The following is a 15,842-nucleotide window of genomic DNA, read 5'->3' on the forward strand; positions in this document are numbered from 1 at the left end:
CAGTATTCATTAAGGACAGGCTTTGCTGGCTATCAGTTAAGGTTTGTTGGGTGAATTTAGTAAGAGCTTCTGTGTGTGCCATATCATCCTCCAGGCCAATGGAGAGAACAAAGAAGGCAGCCAAGTGATTTTATCAGTGGAAAACAGAACATACCCACCTGACCTTGAGGAGAGGGAGGTTGGCAGCTTTAGGAACTTGACCCAGTTGTACATACCATACATGTTGGCCAAGGGAGGCAGCTCTGTCAGGCATGAGGAGATACAGTGGTGGTGGGAGATACTAGACCAGAACCCCTCTCTCGGTCACACATGTTCCATTCCATGTATCGTGCATTTCAACAGGTTCAGCTTGTAGCAGGACAGTGGAATCTCAGTGGAGATTGAGTAGTTCCCCACACTTAGAGGTGTAAAATAATCTACCCATTCCAGTGGGACATCTTATTGCAAATTCCAGTAGATGACATCTTTCCCAGGCACGATGGGGTTTGGTGTTCTCAGCAGCACATCACATTGATTCATGGTGAGAGCTGGGCAATGGCTGTTTACCATGACTTTTTTATCTTTACAACATCAAATGTCTCAGCAGCAGTCCCCAGTTTGGCATACAGGATAATAGTCCCTACTGGTTGATTATTCAAATGAAGTAAAGCCTGGGACAGTACTTTAGTCTATCCAGCCAGGGTAGTTTTACCTGATAGTAATTTAATCTGTTGCTTCAATATTTTATTTTTTCCTTTCTTTAACCCTACTGCTTGTGGGTGGTTATAGGGGGCATGGAACCATGGAACATGGTCATGTTCTTTTGGCCAGTCTTGCACATTATCACTTTTGAAATGTGATCCCTGATCACTGTATTTTTGACAAGGGTGTCTGTACATGGTACTCAGCTTTTCTAATTCTTTAATGGTAGCAGCCTGGTTTGCACAGTGATGGGAAAACTTGGGTTAGGCCAGATACAGTGTCCCCATAAACCAAGGCGTATTTAGAACCTTTGCTCTTGAGGGCGGGGCTAATATAATCAATTTGCCAATCTTTCACAGGTTGGGAACTCCCATGGATGTCCCCAGACTTCTCTAGCAATTGTCTTGGGCATTATTAAGAACACACAAGAGGGGCGCCTGGGTGGCGCAGTCGGTTAAGCCTCCGACTCCAGCCAGGTCACGATCTCGCGGTCCGTGAGTTCGAGCCCCGCGTCTGGCTCTGGGCCGATGGCTCAGAGCCTGGAGCCTGTTTCCGATTCTGTGTCTCCCTCTCTCTCTGCCCCTCCCCTGTTCATGCTCTGTCTCTCTCTGTCCCAAAAATAAATAAAAAACGTTGAAAAAAAAATTTTAAAAAGAACACACAAGATAAGCTTTTAATGCATTAACCAAGTCAGTGTATTTCAAGGGCAGTCCTGCATCCTGCATCCCACCTGAGTGCTAGTGGACGTTTATTCCTATGCATCCAATCTTTTGTATCTACTGAAGAGTCAATTGCTAGCACTTGTGTACCCAGGCTAAGGCATCAGCTTCCTGATTGCCAGGAAGGATCAGTGTCTTATTATTTAAGGCATGGAAAATAGTGAGGACTGCCTCAGGCTCCTACAGATGAAACTGAATATATATCTTGGAATATGGAAACTGAATTTCCATATATCTTGACCACACAAGGGCATTCATGGTCATCCATCTTTAGGCTTCCCATTGTCTAAGCCATAGGGTTAATCCCTTTAGAACAGCCCAACTATATGTAAAGGGTTAACAGCCAGGGCTCCTGAGCAATCACAGACAAAATTCTCCGAGTTCAGCCCACTGGCTGCTGTGATTCATTCTTGTTTCTAGGCATCTGTATACTAGGCTTCCGTGAGAATTTCCCCCATTCTCTTTCTACCGGCCACAAGGGTCCCATAGGAATAGGGGCAGGATATTTATAGGATCTACATATCCTACAGGGTCAAGTAGCACCTGCAATTCCAGAGACGGTGGGCTAGCAGACAGGGTGCTCCTCTGTTGCAAATAGGCATACCGTTTAGCCAAAGTGGGAGTTTGATCCATGGCAGAAGTAGATCAGTGAAACATATTTTTAATTCATCCATTGATAGGAGGGGAAGTTCTTATCATGACATACTGTTCCTTTGTGAGAAGCTCTACCTAGAGGAGCACTGTGTCCACTGCTAGCAGCTGTTGCTCTGTGGGGTACATCAGGTTTCTCTCTGCTTCCAGAGCTGGGACAAAAATTTTAGGGGTCTTCTCTCCTTCTGTTGTCCCTGACATAGTACCCAACCCATACCTTCTGGAGTCACAGACACATCTAATTTAAATGTTAGCGCTCTGTGGGAAATGTCCAAAGCTTTAACCTGCCTTACTAGTGTTTTTGCCTTCTCAAAAGTGACTTGTTGTTTTGACCCCCCAGTTCCATGTGTACCCTTTTTCTTACTAGGTGGTATAAAAGGCAGAGGCGCTGTGCCAGGTGGGAATAAAAGTCCTTCTAAACCCCTAAATCTCTACAAAGATTTTCATCTCTCTCATGTTTTGTGGGAGTGGATAGGCTTGCATCGTGCCAATCATAGCTTTGGGGACAATGTGTGTCTTATCCAACCAAACAACTTCCAAAAACTTTATGGCAGCACCTGGGCCTTGAATTTTCTGGGGTTTATTGCCTATCCTTTCCTCACAAATGTCCAGCAAAGCCTACAGAGTATCCAGCAAATCTTCATGTGTTAACATTATATCATCAATGGAATCGGGCCATTGTATTGGGCTACCATCCCATGACATAATGTGAAGCTTTGCACGTAGCCTTAGGGAAGCACTTGAAGGGTCCATTATTGTCTCTCCCACATGAAGGCAAATTGATCTTAGTTATTAGAAAACTGTACTTGCCAGAGTCTTTTCCATGAATCTCTTTGAAGATGAAGCACTTTTGCAGGAACATTTTGCAAAAGCATCAGAGTAAAATAATAACTGTCTATAAATGACAAAAGACTTTAAAAATGGCCATAGTTAAAGATCTGATGAGAGTTCATTATAATGCAATTGACAAGGAGATTTAGTTATTTCTATGACATACATTTTAAAATTGCGACTGATAACATTATATACCAGGACATATCAGATTTTTAGGAATTCCATATAAATATACCCTAAGGAAAGCTTATCTGATATGCACTCTTTTTAATTTAGCATATCAAATAAGCCTAATTAGTTTAATATCTCCCTTTTATAAGGAGAGAAAACACATCTTTTGAGATGTTCCAGGGATCTGAAAAATCCCTAAGTTAGGACAAGGTCAACAAGCCCTCATTTAAATTTGATTTGGTGAATTTTGTCAAAAATATCAAAAGATTTAAAACAGTTGATTAAAAAGGGTCATAGTTCACCATGAAACAATACTTACTTATCATTTTAACCAAACTGACAAAGACTTGAAAGGCAAATACAGAAAGTCATATAGTTGTAAAAAAAAAACTTAGCTCTGGGAGACTTGGTGGCTCAGTCAGTTAAGCATCCAACTCTTGACTTCGGCTCAGATCATGATCTCGCGGTGCAGGGTTGGCGCCCCGCATTGGACTCTGTGCTGAGAGAAGGTCCCTGCTTGGGATCCTCTGTCTCCCCTTCTCCCTGCCCTTCTCCCACCCTCACGCACGTGCACACGCAGTCTCTCAAAAATAAATAAACTTAAAAAAAAAATTATCCATTAAATAAAAATCTTAGCTCTTTTAATGGAGAAGACTCAGTTTTTCATAAGTAATCAAAGACCTGATAAAGACCATATGACGCAAAATGAAATTATTTTGATAAAACATAGAATCTTTGTTTTCTAGGCAGATTACTTAAAAGATAAAGGAAAACCTTTCATAATTTCATCAAGGACAAACCAATAGTCCAAGAAAACTTTGTCCCTGTAGCAGATGAAAGAAAATAAAGTTTCAGTTTTACATAAATACACCATTGATGTTAAAGCTTACTTTTCTTTAAGCCAATTAAATAGAGCTCTTTGCAACTTAATTTTGGTAATTTTGGTAATTACCAAATTAAAAAGAAAAACATCACACATGTAATATATGTCCATGGACATACATAACAGACACACAGACACAAAAAAAGATCCCATAGCTTTCCTTCCAAAACTCTAGCCATGAATTCAGTACAACAATATAAAATTCACTAGTTTATAAAGCAGTTAAATCCAAATGTGTTTCTGGCAGATGAAACAAGTAAATGTTACCCACTCATATGGCTAAAGTTTTTTATTACTATTTGTAGAGAAGACTTTTAAGATTTGTATGTGCCCTTTAATAGTAATCTTTTGGAGGCTGTGGACTAGATTTGGGGCAAGGGAGTTTCTATAGCAAACTGTATTTTAAAAAGCGTCTTTCCCCCTTTTCTCTCTTCAGTCCCAGGCAATCGTGGGCAGGGTTTTAGTTGTCTCCTGTGGTATTTATATTTCCAGGGCATGATAAGACTTACAACTTCAAGGGACAGAGAAAGAATGCAAGTTTCTTCTAGGAGTTTTAGGGGTATATTTCTTCATTATTGGAAATCTAGAGTAGTTACTATTTAAATTTTCCCGTTGTGTTAGGAGTCAAACTTCACGAGACTGTCAGTTGTCACTGTCAATCACCATAACATCCTCCTCTTTTCTCTTGGCTCTCTTCACTTTCCTAGAGATTTCTCCTCTCAGTATCCCAATCAGGCTTTGTCACAAGCTCTTGGATCTTAACCCAAGGCATCTTGTACCCTTTTAGCTTTGCAAAATTGAGCACCAAGTTCCTCAACTTATTATCCTCCTCTCCTACCTTTTCTGCCAGCCCCAAAGCTAGCAAAGTAGTGGACAACTGCTTGTCCTTCTATAGCTCAGCTCTTCCAACTTTCTAACTCAACTTCAGCCTCTAGTTGGGCATCAGTGACCAGCCAAGCTGCCCACATGAGAGGCCAGCCCACTGTGGCAGCCACTCATTTCCCTTCTTTGCTACAATGTGCTATGTGTAGTTTCTCAAACACATATATCAAACCTGCTAGCATTTTCAGGGTGTCCTGAGACTCACATGGTGGTCCAAGAGCATCTAACATATGTGACCACCTCTCCTCATATAGAGATCGGTGGCCAACATAGGATTTCCCCCGTGAATGCCTCTTTCCCAAAGCCCATTACTTTGGTCTCCTAGCTGGCTCACCAACTGTTGGTTCCTAAACTGGGCCCATACACAGAAGGCAAGGAGAGACCTACGAAAACGGCGACCACTCTAAATTGGTAGGTGGCAGATTTAATAAGAAAGGAAACTTGCATACAAGGCTTATCTTATGTGGCTGCAAGAAGAGATCTCCACACCTGCCCACCAGAATCTTAAAAAGTTTATATAGAGGCCTTCACTGGGTTCAGTCACATATACCATCCAGATGGTCTCAATAACACCTTCCTCTCTCAAGGCCGCATCCTTAGAACAGCTTTTGCTATGGGAACCGTAGGCAGACCATACATTCAAAGGATGGGGGAGTACGTGAGGAGCTTCTAATTACCCAGGTTTAGCTCTAGGACCAACTGGCAGTCACATCCTCTCAATTACCTCTTCCAACAACATCATTTTAATTTGGAAAAACTGGGACATAGACTTTGTAACTTATTCAAGGTCACACCACAGTTAAGTGGCAAGAATGAGATTCTGACCAGGTCTAACCCCAAAACTTCCACTCTTAATCACTATTTCTAATACGAAAAATGTTTGCATGTTTTGCAGACCCTAAACCAATCATAGAATTTAAACATTGTTGGTCACCAGAAAAAAATAATTTCTTTATCAAGGATTTTCTCTTATTGAAATTATTTTAAAAGAAACAACAATATGGGAAATCAGAAAGTTGGGGGAGGAAAGGCTAGCTAGGAACTCCTTAGAATTCCCATGACATTAATAAATTAACTGTTTTCATTTTTTTCATATTCCTTCCAGTCTTTGTCCAATCTGTATATGTAATGATATGTATTTTCAAAGCCATTTTAAATGAATAGCTAGTATTGAAATGATAAACTCATCAAATGAGTTGTCTTCTTAAAAACAGACAAAAAGCATTTTAATTCTTCCCTCCGCATTCTGGGTTTCATTTCCTCTTCTGGAACAATAACAATGACAGATTCTTGAAGAATTCTGATTCACACAGCAGATGTGAGGATTAGAGAACCTGCTGGCTAATTGGAGATAAGTTTCACTGGAAAAAGTCACATGAAAACAAACTATATGTGGTAAATTCCTACCCCTGAGCTTCTCAGGATATACCGAATTTATCCCACCAAAGAGTTCTGTTTTTGTAGAACTTCAGATGCCCTGAGTCTCTACATCAGCATTTTCCAAGCTGTGTTCTAGAGAACCCTAATGACAGATGCACACTTAGAGTTTCAAGGTAAATACATTTAGTGACTACTGTTTACATCCCCGCTGAGAGATTTAAAATGTACATTAGCATATGAACATCCTGGGAAGTCATGCAGTAAGAAACGCGTTCACTTTTGTCCAGAAGTTGCAAACAAGCTACTTCCAGGAGCCAGGTGGGTAAAGATAGTGATCTGGTGGTGGCTGTGATGAAGTGGAAACTACATGTACCACCTGACAGTTGCTGCTTCTGGTCCACGTGGGCCTAATATTAGCATATCTTCATGAGATGTCTGAAATCTGGGTTTTGATGGAAATTTTACATCCAGTTTGAGTGGGGAAAAAAACATGTCTCGTGGCTAGATTGGGCCCCTAGGCCACCAATTGGCAGCCTCTGGGTTAATCTAACGTTTCTCCAGCTCATTTGACTACAGAACTCTTTGTTTCTAGAATACTCTTTGGGGAAATGCTACCACACTTCATTCTCCTGCCAACCCTTTAAGGTCACTCTCTACATCTAGTCTTCCTCCCGTGCTCCAGTCTTCCAACCTAAAGTATGTTCCAGTTACTATGATTGTGTAATAAATTACTCCAACACTTGTGGCTCAAAAAAAGCAATATTTATTTTGCTCAAAAGTTGTAGTTTGGGTAAGTCTCAGAGAGCATGATTCATCTTTATTCCACTGCATGTCGGTGTGGCTCAAAGCCTCGTGGAGATGGTGAGGGGTGGGAACCATCCAATGGCATTCTCAGGGCACCTGGCTCGTTCAGTCAGTGGAGCATGCGACTCTTGATTTTGGAGTTGTGGGTTTGAGCCCCACATTGCATGTAGAGATTGCTTAAAAATAAAATCTTAAAAAAAAAACAAATAAACAAACAAAGGCATTCTCACTCAAATGTCAGGCTTATGCCAATAGTCACCTGACACCTTAGCTGCAATGGCTTAGAACACCTACATGTGACCTTTCTTTGAGGCCTGGGCTTCCTTGCTAGATATCTAGCCATCTAGATAGCTAGATTCCAGGAGTGAGTTGTCCTGACAGGGTTACAAGAGTGTGGGAGAGGTGCTGGTCCTTGTCTCACAGAGTCAAAGAGTGAGTTTCATGGACAACAGAGTGAGCGAAACAATAGAGTTTATTGAGGAAAGTACAAAGCTCTCAAGAGTGAGAGGGGTCCCAACTGGGTAACTGCCAAGGATTTTTGTCTTTGACTTTTATTGGGCCTTATCAGAAAGTTGTGACACTCCACTCATGCACCTAACCCAGGCAGGTCTAGAATATGTTTATCCATTTTTTTTCCAAACCCTGCCACAGCTTCAGCCTCCCACTTACAGCTGCAACCTTCCCAAAGAGTCCCTTATCTCCCTGACTAACGTGAACCCTTTTCCTTCCCAAGAGGAAAAGGGAGAAGCAGGCAGAACCTGCATCACCTTGTAGGATCTAGCCCCAAAAGTCACAGCACGTCATCTCTGTTGCATTCTATTTGTCAAAGCAAGTGTTCAAAGACAGACAAGTGACTCCACCTCCTTAAAGGAGGGTGGCAAGGTTCCGAAGAGGATGGGAGACCGGAAATACCATTTTAGCCAATTTGGAAGATGCAATCTTCCGTAAAAGGAAAGAATGAGGGGCACCTGGGTGGCTCAGTCGGTTAAGCATCCAACTCTTAACTTCAGCTCAAGTCATGAACTCATGGTCCTGAGGTCGAGCCTGGCATCAGGCTCCATGCTGGATGTGGAGTCTGCCTGAGATTCTCTCTCCCTCTCCCTCTGACCCTCCCCCACTTGCACATGCTTGCACTCTCTAGCTCTCTCTCTCTTTCTCTCTCTCAAAAAAAAATTCTGGCTCTTTTATTTAACAAAAATAATGTGATTCGAGCAAGTGATTTTATCTCTTTTTGCACCATTTGTTTACTGTATCCTGAATTACAGTTGCTTAGACTGTAAGCATCTTGAGAGTAGCACTCACATCTAAGTTTTTTGTTTTATTCTTTAATGCTGCTGTAATGCAAAGTGCAGACACTTACTTGGGGTTTAGTACATATTTCTAATACCTTATTTTATTACAGCTAGTAGGGAGGTTCTCAGTAACTTTTCACCGCTTGTAAACATGGTCAAAGGAGACGAAATGCGCCCCCCCCCCAGAACTGAATTACACTGCCTTTAGTTCATTATTGTTCTGTGTTGGTCTCAGCCTATCAATGACCGGTGCTGTGGCTGGACCAGCGCCTGTGGTTCTTATTATGATTTCAAGATGCTCTCAGCAATAACCACCAGGAAATTTTGAAAGAGAAAATGTTTCTTATAAGTTCTGAAAATTACATGGCCCACCTGGAGCCACACAGTGAGGTCATGGATAGAGAGAAAGAGAGCGGACCCAGGGTTCTGCTTTTATTGGGGTTGAGGGCAGGGGACCTAGAGTTTTGAGGGCTCATTCTTCATTGGTTTTAAACCATTCACTCATTTAAAACAGAAGTGCAGGAATTTAGAGACTGGGAGGAGGAAAAAACAACCAGCCCAAATGGTCAGTTATTGAAATCAACCAAGCTGTCTAAAACAAAGTAGCCTTGGGAGTAGGGGTGGGGGGAGGGGGCGATGCATGACCTGGCTCCTGATCTAACGGCAAGGTGTCTTTTATCAAGATAGCCATTTTGAAGTGGATGCCTCATCAATCAAAACTTAAGTCAGGCATTTGCCTTACAAAAAGAAAGCCAACTGTCAGGGCTTGCACTGCAACTATCCATCCACATGCCACTTCCTTTATCACAGGACTTGTGACCGTATGGATGTGAGGCAAGGCTCAAACCCCAGGGCCCTCCCATCTTCTTTTTTAACTGAGCCAGCCAGGCTTCCATGCTCCCATCTCCTTATGCCTATCACAAAGTAGCCCTGTTGTCCTCTATCACCAGCTGCCCAAAGAGCCACCAGGAAGCCTGCTGAGAAATCGGCCCCACAAAACCTTATGCCCAAAGCAGCAGCAAACCCCAGGTTTGGTCTGCAAACCTCCAGGCCCAGTGCACCTTTAAGAGTAGTTCTTTGCTGTGAATACAGATACCAAATGGAGCCACAAACTGATATAATCTTGTCAAACTTTGGCTCCACAAAGGCATTCATTTGCTAATGAATATGCTAAAATCTCTTTCAAAAATGACCATACCCATTTGAAGGACAAGTTTTCCTCATTGTGCATTAATACTCCATTCCTCTTTGCAGCTTGCCCTGGGAGGAAGACTAGAAAGAACAGGAAAATATCTTAGATTCTGACATCCTGCTCAAGCTTGTATTAAATTATTTCTAACCTCCTGTGCCCTTTCCTCTCCTTCCCATCATTTCCAATTTTTTCTCCCCACATTTCTGCAGCCAGCCTACTACCACATCGTTTGGTGAAAGCCTCAGGCTATTTGCCATGTGCCTGCCAACTTCTGCAGTGATGGCTGATTTCATTAAACAAGGAAGCGTGTCTAACCCAGAGGCAACCAGAAAATCTATGTTGAGTGCTAGTACCAATATTTTTGTTTTTCAACATTTCTGAACCACGCAGTGTACAGGTTATGCTATTGCACCCTCGCTATCCTGAGAAATAATTTTTTTCATTTATGAATATAAAATTACAGTAACTACTGATTCCTTTGTTCTTAATGTTACTAGTTTTAAGCACTTCACATACATTGTTTCACTTAATCTGCACAACCACTTCAGGAGACTTTCTACATTTTACAAACGAGAAACTGAGTTAAAGAGGTGAGCTGAATTGCCAAAGGTCTCTTGACAAGGGACATAGCCAGTTTTGCGACCTGTTTTACTTGAGGCCAAAGCCCATGGATTTTCTTCCCTATACCATTTAGGTTGAGAAAGGGGCATGCGTGACCCTTTTCTTATGTCAGAGATTTTATTAATATTGAGCCTTCCTGTTTGACTCAATTTGTCAGTTCATTGATAATGTTGCGATCAGACACACTCAGGGTCCTAAGAGACCATAGAATTCATTAGGTCAAGCTAATCTGTGAATCGTCTTTATAGCACTTCTCACATTGGTCATTGCACTTCTGTTTAAAGACTTCTAATGTTGGGGAACCCAGTCTTCTGAGGAGGAAGCAGCCCATCATTTTCGGGCATTTGATTAAAATCTGCCCCCCAAGAACTGCCATTCATTCACCCTAGTCCTTCTGTCTGTAAGACAAGGCTAAACCTACTTACTCAGCTCCATCACCCTGTGAACGTTGCTTTACCAGTGAATTGTTTCATAAACCAGGTTACTCCTGCCTGCCTATTCACTCTTGCCTGAATAGATGCCAGTTTGCCAATGCCCCTCACTACATGCCCCCCCCAAGACTACACCCAGAGCTCAAACTAATTCTGACCAATCAAAATTCTATCCCATCCTCCATCAGGATGCTGACCATCTATTCTTGCAGCCCCAGGTTGAGTATGTTCTTTGGGCAGCCACATGGAATCTTGGACTATTAGCTTTTAGTCAATATGATATGTGAGTACAGATGTTTTGGCCACATTTTGCTAACCTGGGCTGCTAGATCCCAGGGCAGTAAGGTCTCTAACTGATCCACACATAATTTCACGTTAACAAAAACTGTTTGTGGCAAATATTTTACCCAAGCTTGCACAGTGATTTTCATTTCTTGCCATGCCTCTTTTCTTCTGCATATAGATAATGGATTGCTTAAGTTTTGATCCAGTGACAGTTAATCAATAGATGTCTAAAGAAAGAAAAAGAAAGTCAGACTCCTCACAGACACAATGGGCATTCAATCTTACATCAAACAGTTCTTTCACAGCACAACCCCAGGATCCTTCTAATCAACAATTATGTTTGACTACAAAATTGAAAGTATCTCTGCTTTAACTCAAGGATGACCAAAATAGGGTGGTGAATGGGAACTGGCAATATGCTGTTCTTCCTTAAAAGTCCCTGGTTCTAAATTAAATTGCTGATTTTTTTACTCTTTATATTTTAATTTCATTAATATTTAACTTTGTCATGGTTCTTATAGAAATTTTTATTTTCTAGTTTTACAATCAAAAAGTAAAGGGAAAATGTCAGCTTTATTCTTGGGAAAATGCTTTAAAGTATAATTTTTAGAGATCAGTGAACAGACTAGAAGCCTGCTTCCCATCCCCCTTATTCTGATCTTTTGAGTCAATCTGCGTAAACAAACCTGAGTGTCTAATCAATTCAGACTTCTTACCTTACAGAGGACAAAAAAAAAAAAAAAAAAATGTACAGGTGACTTTAAATGACTTGTTCAAGTTTACAGGGTTAGTAGAAACACACAACTCTCTTCCAACCACTGATACAGAATATTAATTCGAAGGAATTCAAAGAAGCAAGAGATGCCTCTAGTGTAGGGTCTTTTGGAGAAAGACCATGGAGGAATTGAAATTGAAAAGAAGTATTTTTTAACCAAATCTTACTTTTTCACAAAAACAACGTGCTAGCAGGGCACCGGGGTGGCTCAGTTGGTTAAGTATCTGACTCCTGGTTTCGGTTCAGGTCATGATCTCACAGGTGCGTGAGTCTGAGCTCCACATCAGGCTCTATGCTCGGTGCAGTCTGCTTGGGATTCTCTGTCTCCCTCTCTTTCTGCCCCTCCTCTGCTTGCTTGCTCTCTCTCTCTCTCTCAAAGATAAATATATAAACTTTATATTAAAAAAAATAGGGGTGCCTGTGTGGCTCAGTCAGTTAAGCGTCTCACTTCAGCTCAGGTCATGGTCTCTGACAACTCAGAGCCTGGAACCTGCTTCAGATTCTGTTTCCATCTCTCTCTGCCCTTCTCCCATTCATGCTCTGTTTCTGCCTCTCTCTCAAAAATAAATAAACATCAAAAAAATGTTTTTTTTAATAAAATAAATAAAAATAAATAACATGCTAGCAATAGAAAATTTTGGAAATGCTGTAAAATACAAGGAATGGTAATGGGACAAATTACTCACAACCATGAAAGTAGTACTGTGGGTGCATTTCTCTACAGTCTTTTTTCCCCAACACAGTATTTGTTGCTGTTTTCTATCATTATGATCATACTACTTATAAAGGCCCAAGGCCTGCTCCATGCTGTAATAACTCTTCATGAATACCATTTTATTTTATTTTATTTTTTAACGTTTATTTATTTTTGAGACAGAGAGAGACAGAGCATGAACGGGGGAGGGTCAGAGAGAGAGGGAGACACAGAATCTGAAACAGGCTCCAGGCTCTGAGCAGTCAGCACAGAGCCCGACGCGGGGCTCGAACTCACAGACTGTGAGATCATGACCTGAGCCGAAGTCGGACGCTTAACCGACCAAGCCACCCAGGCGCCCCCATAAATACCATTTTAGTTGCTACCTAACAGTTTTTTTCCATAATCTCTTAACTTTGCTCCTATTTTTGAATAATTAGGTAGAAGGGAAAGATTTACATAGAGGAAAGTTATCTAGAAGAGGATACATATTTACAGCAAATTAAAACACCAGGATACTCATAGATGTATATTTGGGCTTTGAGGTTATAGGTGAGATCTTTCTTTTATTCTTTATATTTTTCTCAGTGATACAAAAACACTACTAAACACACCTACATTTATTTAACATTTACCATGTACTTCATGCCACAGATATATTTTCTCATTTAATCCTCATAACAACTAACCAAGATCACTGTTATATGTTCACTTTAAAAATAGGGAAAATGAGACCTAGCGGAGTGAAGGGTCTTGCAGAAGGTTAGTGATGCAGCCACATTTTTTTCCCAGTTCCACCTGAGCAGAGAGCTACCCTTCTCAACCACGATACCACATATCCCAAGCTTTTCATGAATATCAACTACTGTTATAATCATTTTTAAAAATGAAAGTAGATTGCAAATAGCTCATTTCTGATGTAGGCAGATAACTTATTACCTGTAGAATATAAAAAACAATCTACCAAAATCCCAGAACAGCTAAGAAAATCATCAATACATAAAGTCCCTTCAGTCCTATCTACAATGGTTAAAATTCAAATATGTTTCAGGTTTCTCTAAAATTGATTAGAAATAGAAAAAAAGAAGCAGTGTTAATTGCAGTTACATGAATGAAATCTGGATTCTGAGACTGGATGAAAATTGTGCTAAAAGTAGTCGTCCGTAATTAAATGAAACTGTGCTGTGCACTTTAATTAGTCAGCATAATTTGTTCTAAGTGGTAAGTCCTGGAGTATCTCGTTAAATAAGAGCCTGACAGCCTCACCTTAACTGAGGTTCTGTTTCCTATAGCAGTCTTATTTATGCATCCACAACTCTAATTTGAACCTACAGGAAAGGTGATGCATCCTTTTGTAAACCAGATGTACATGTTACAAAATCTTCTTCATTATTTCATTCAGAAGACTTGGGAAAATCAGTAAACATTATAAAATTCACTTGATAGATTTATCTTTGTTTCTATGCAGAGAAGCTGAACTACATTTTTGAAAAGCTATTCAAGAAAATGAGTCTGCAAATTTTTTTAATTCTATTTATTTATTTTGAGAGAAAGAAAGTATGAGTAGGGGAGGGACAGAAAGAGAGGGAGAAGGAGGACCCCAAGTAGGTTCCACGCTGTCACCTGAGAGCCCACTGCAGGGCTCAATCCCCCAAACTGCAAGATCATGACCTGAGCCAAAATCAAGAGTCAGATGCTTAACTGACTGAGCTACCCAGACCCCCAGGTCTCCGAAAATTTTTTCAAATTCCTCAGGACTTACATATTTAGGTTTGTGGTATTTACAAAGGTCAGATAGTTGTTCTTCTTCATTGTTGTTTTGAACCTTTAAAAAATTATAACAGCAATGCATACTTAGAAAATTCAGAAAGTGCAGAAAAGTATAAAGCAGGAAAAACATCACCCATCATCCCTTCATTCAAAGACAGATTATTCTTAACATGGCAGTGTATGTCTTTTTAGTTTATTATCAAGCCATTGCTTTTGTATATTGGAGATCAATCTGCACAATTTGAAATTCTACTAAAAAGACTTGTTAAAAAATAAATTTTGGATTTTATCCCTAACCTTAACCTGGATAAGTGGTGGCCATTCCATGTGCTTCTAGCATCTCAGACACAGATTGTCAAGGTGCCTGCTGCCCTGAGCCTTCGTCAAGGGGAGGCCTCTGCTGAAGGGACAGGACCCATTCCTGTGGTAGGAAGGCACAGTGTAGACATAATAAAGGAGAATGACAACACCGACTACTTACTTAGAAGCCTTGGATTAAACAGGTTGGGTTGGCCCTTAATCCCCGAACATTTACTTCCGGAAGAAATAAGCTTAGAATTATCATTCGGAGCAACTCTGAAGAGTTCCCACCAGAGAACAACCACTATCAGGCACGAGGGTAGAGAAGATGGTAAGATAGAAGGACTGAAAGGTGAAGGGCAACCCTGAAGGTGTCAGCAAGTCACAGGACTTAGAATCATAGAAATTGAGATTTGCAGGTAAAGAGCATGCATGTCAGTCCCACACTCAGATGTTCAAGGGAAAATCCCTTGTTTTCTTTAAAGAAAATTAAGTGGTCTCTAAGCATCGCTGTTACCAACTGGAAAGTAACATAGTCTCAGGCACCAAATATGGAAGGATTATGGGGTGTCAGAAATCAAGGGCAGAGTCTTCATCCTCCATCTGTTCATGCTGATGGCTAACAGCCGACAAGCCCCAAGTGGTTCCTTGAAATCCAGTTTCTCTCTATGTCCCTGCCATGTGGGAATCAGAGTTCAAGTCAGCCCCCCAGCCATACCCTCTGGCACCCTCTTGGAGGTCAGGCCAGTTTGCAGGGAAAAACCTAAAAGCTAAGCACCAGTCTCCCATTCATCTCAGAACCCACCACCCTCCTTCTATTTTCCCACCCCTGAAAATTTCCCCTTCCTCTCTTAGGTTCTCTAAAATATTTGCCCCTTTCCCCTCACGCCAGGACACCCAAAGTACTCTCTCCAGGCTTAACAAAATAGAAGCTAACCAGGGGCAGATCTTGCAGAAAATTTCTGCTTCAGTCCTCCCCTGAAGTAAAGGAGAGCCAACGTCCTGGTTTCCCTTTTGGAAGACATGAAGGAAATTATAAAGAGAAAAACACAAAGTAATATTTTCCAAAAAATCATCCTGCCATTGGTAAGACCTTAACTAAAAGGACTCCATTAAGTTCACACCAAAAGACAGTCTCCTTAATGTTTTAGCCCTACGAGGCCATGCTTGCCGTAAGGTGATGAGCATGGGCTTAGAAGCCAGACCGAGGTTCTGATCCTGTGCAATCCTAGCTTTAGGACCATAATCCTCTAGACTCAGTTTTCTCCCAGCACAGTGCTTGGCACAGAGTAGGGTTATCTAATGTTATTTTCCCTTGTTCATGGCCAGCTGCCTCCCCAAGTCACTGCCCCTCCAGTCCCAAAGCCACTGCTCTAATTCCTCATATCCTGAGAGCGACTCTAAGAAAGACCATCCTTCCTAAAATATGTGGCTGGTACCCACACTTGAAACTGCTCAAGTAATGGATTTTTAGTTG

The 15,842-nt window shown here is 41.2% G+C and overlaps 1 protein-coding gene across 12 annotated transcripts in view; it reads left to right on the forward strand.

The window, feature by feature from the left end:
• Positions 1-15,842, forward strand: part of PEX5L (peroxisomal biogenesis factor 5 like) — a 228,092-nt gene that overhangs the window by 191,094 nt on the left and 21,156 nt on the right. The window lies entirely within an intron of this gene.

This window comes from Panthera pardus, unplaced genomic scaffold (genome assembly GCF_024362965.1).
Source record: "Panthera pardus isolate Hobbes unplaced genomic scaffold, ASM2436296v1 HiC_scaffold_16, whole genome shotgun sequence".
Lineage (NCBI taxonomy): Eukaryota > Metazoa > Chordata > Mammalia > Carnivora > Felidae > Panthera > Panthera pardus.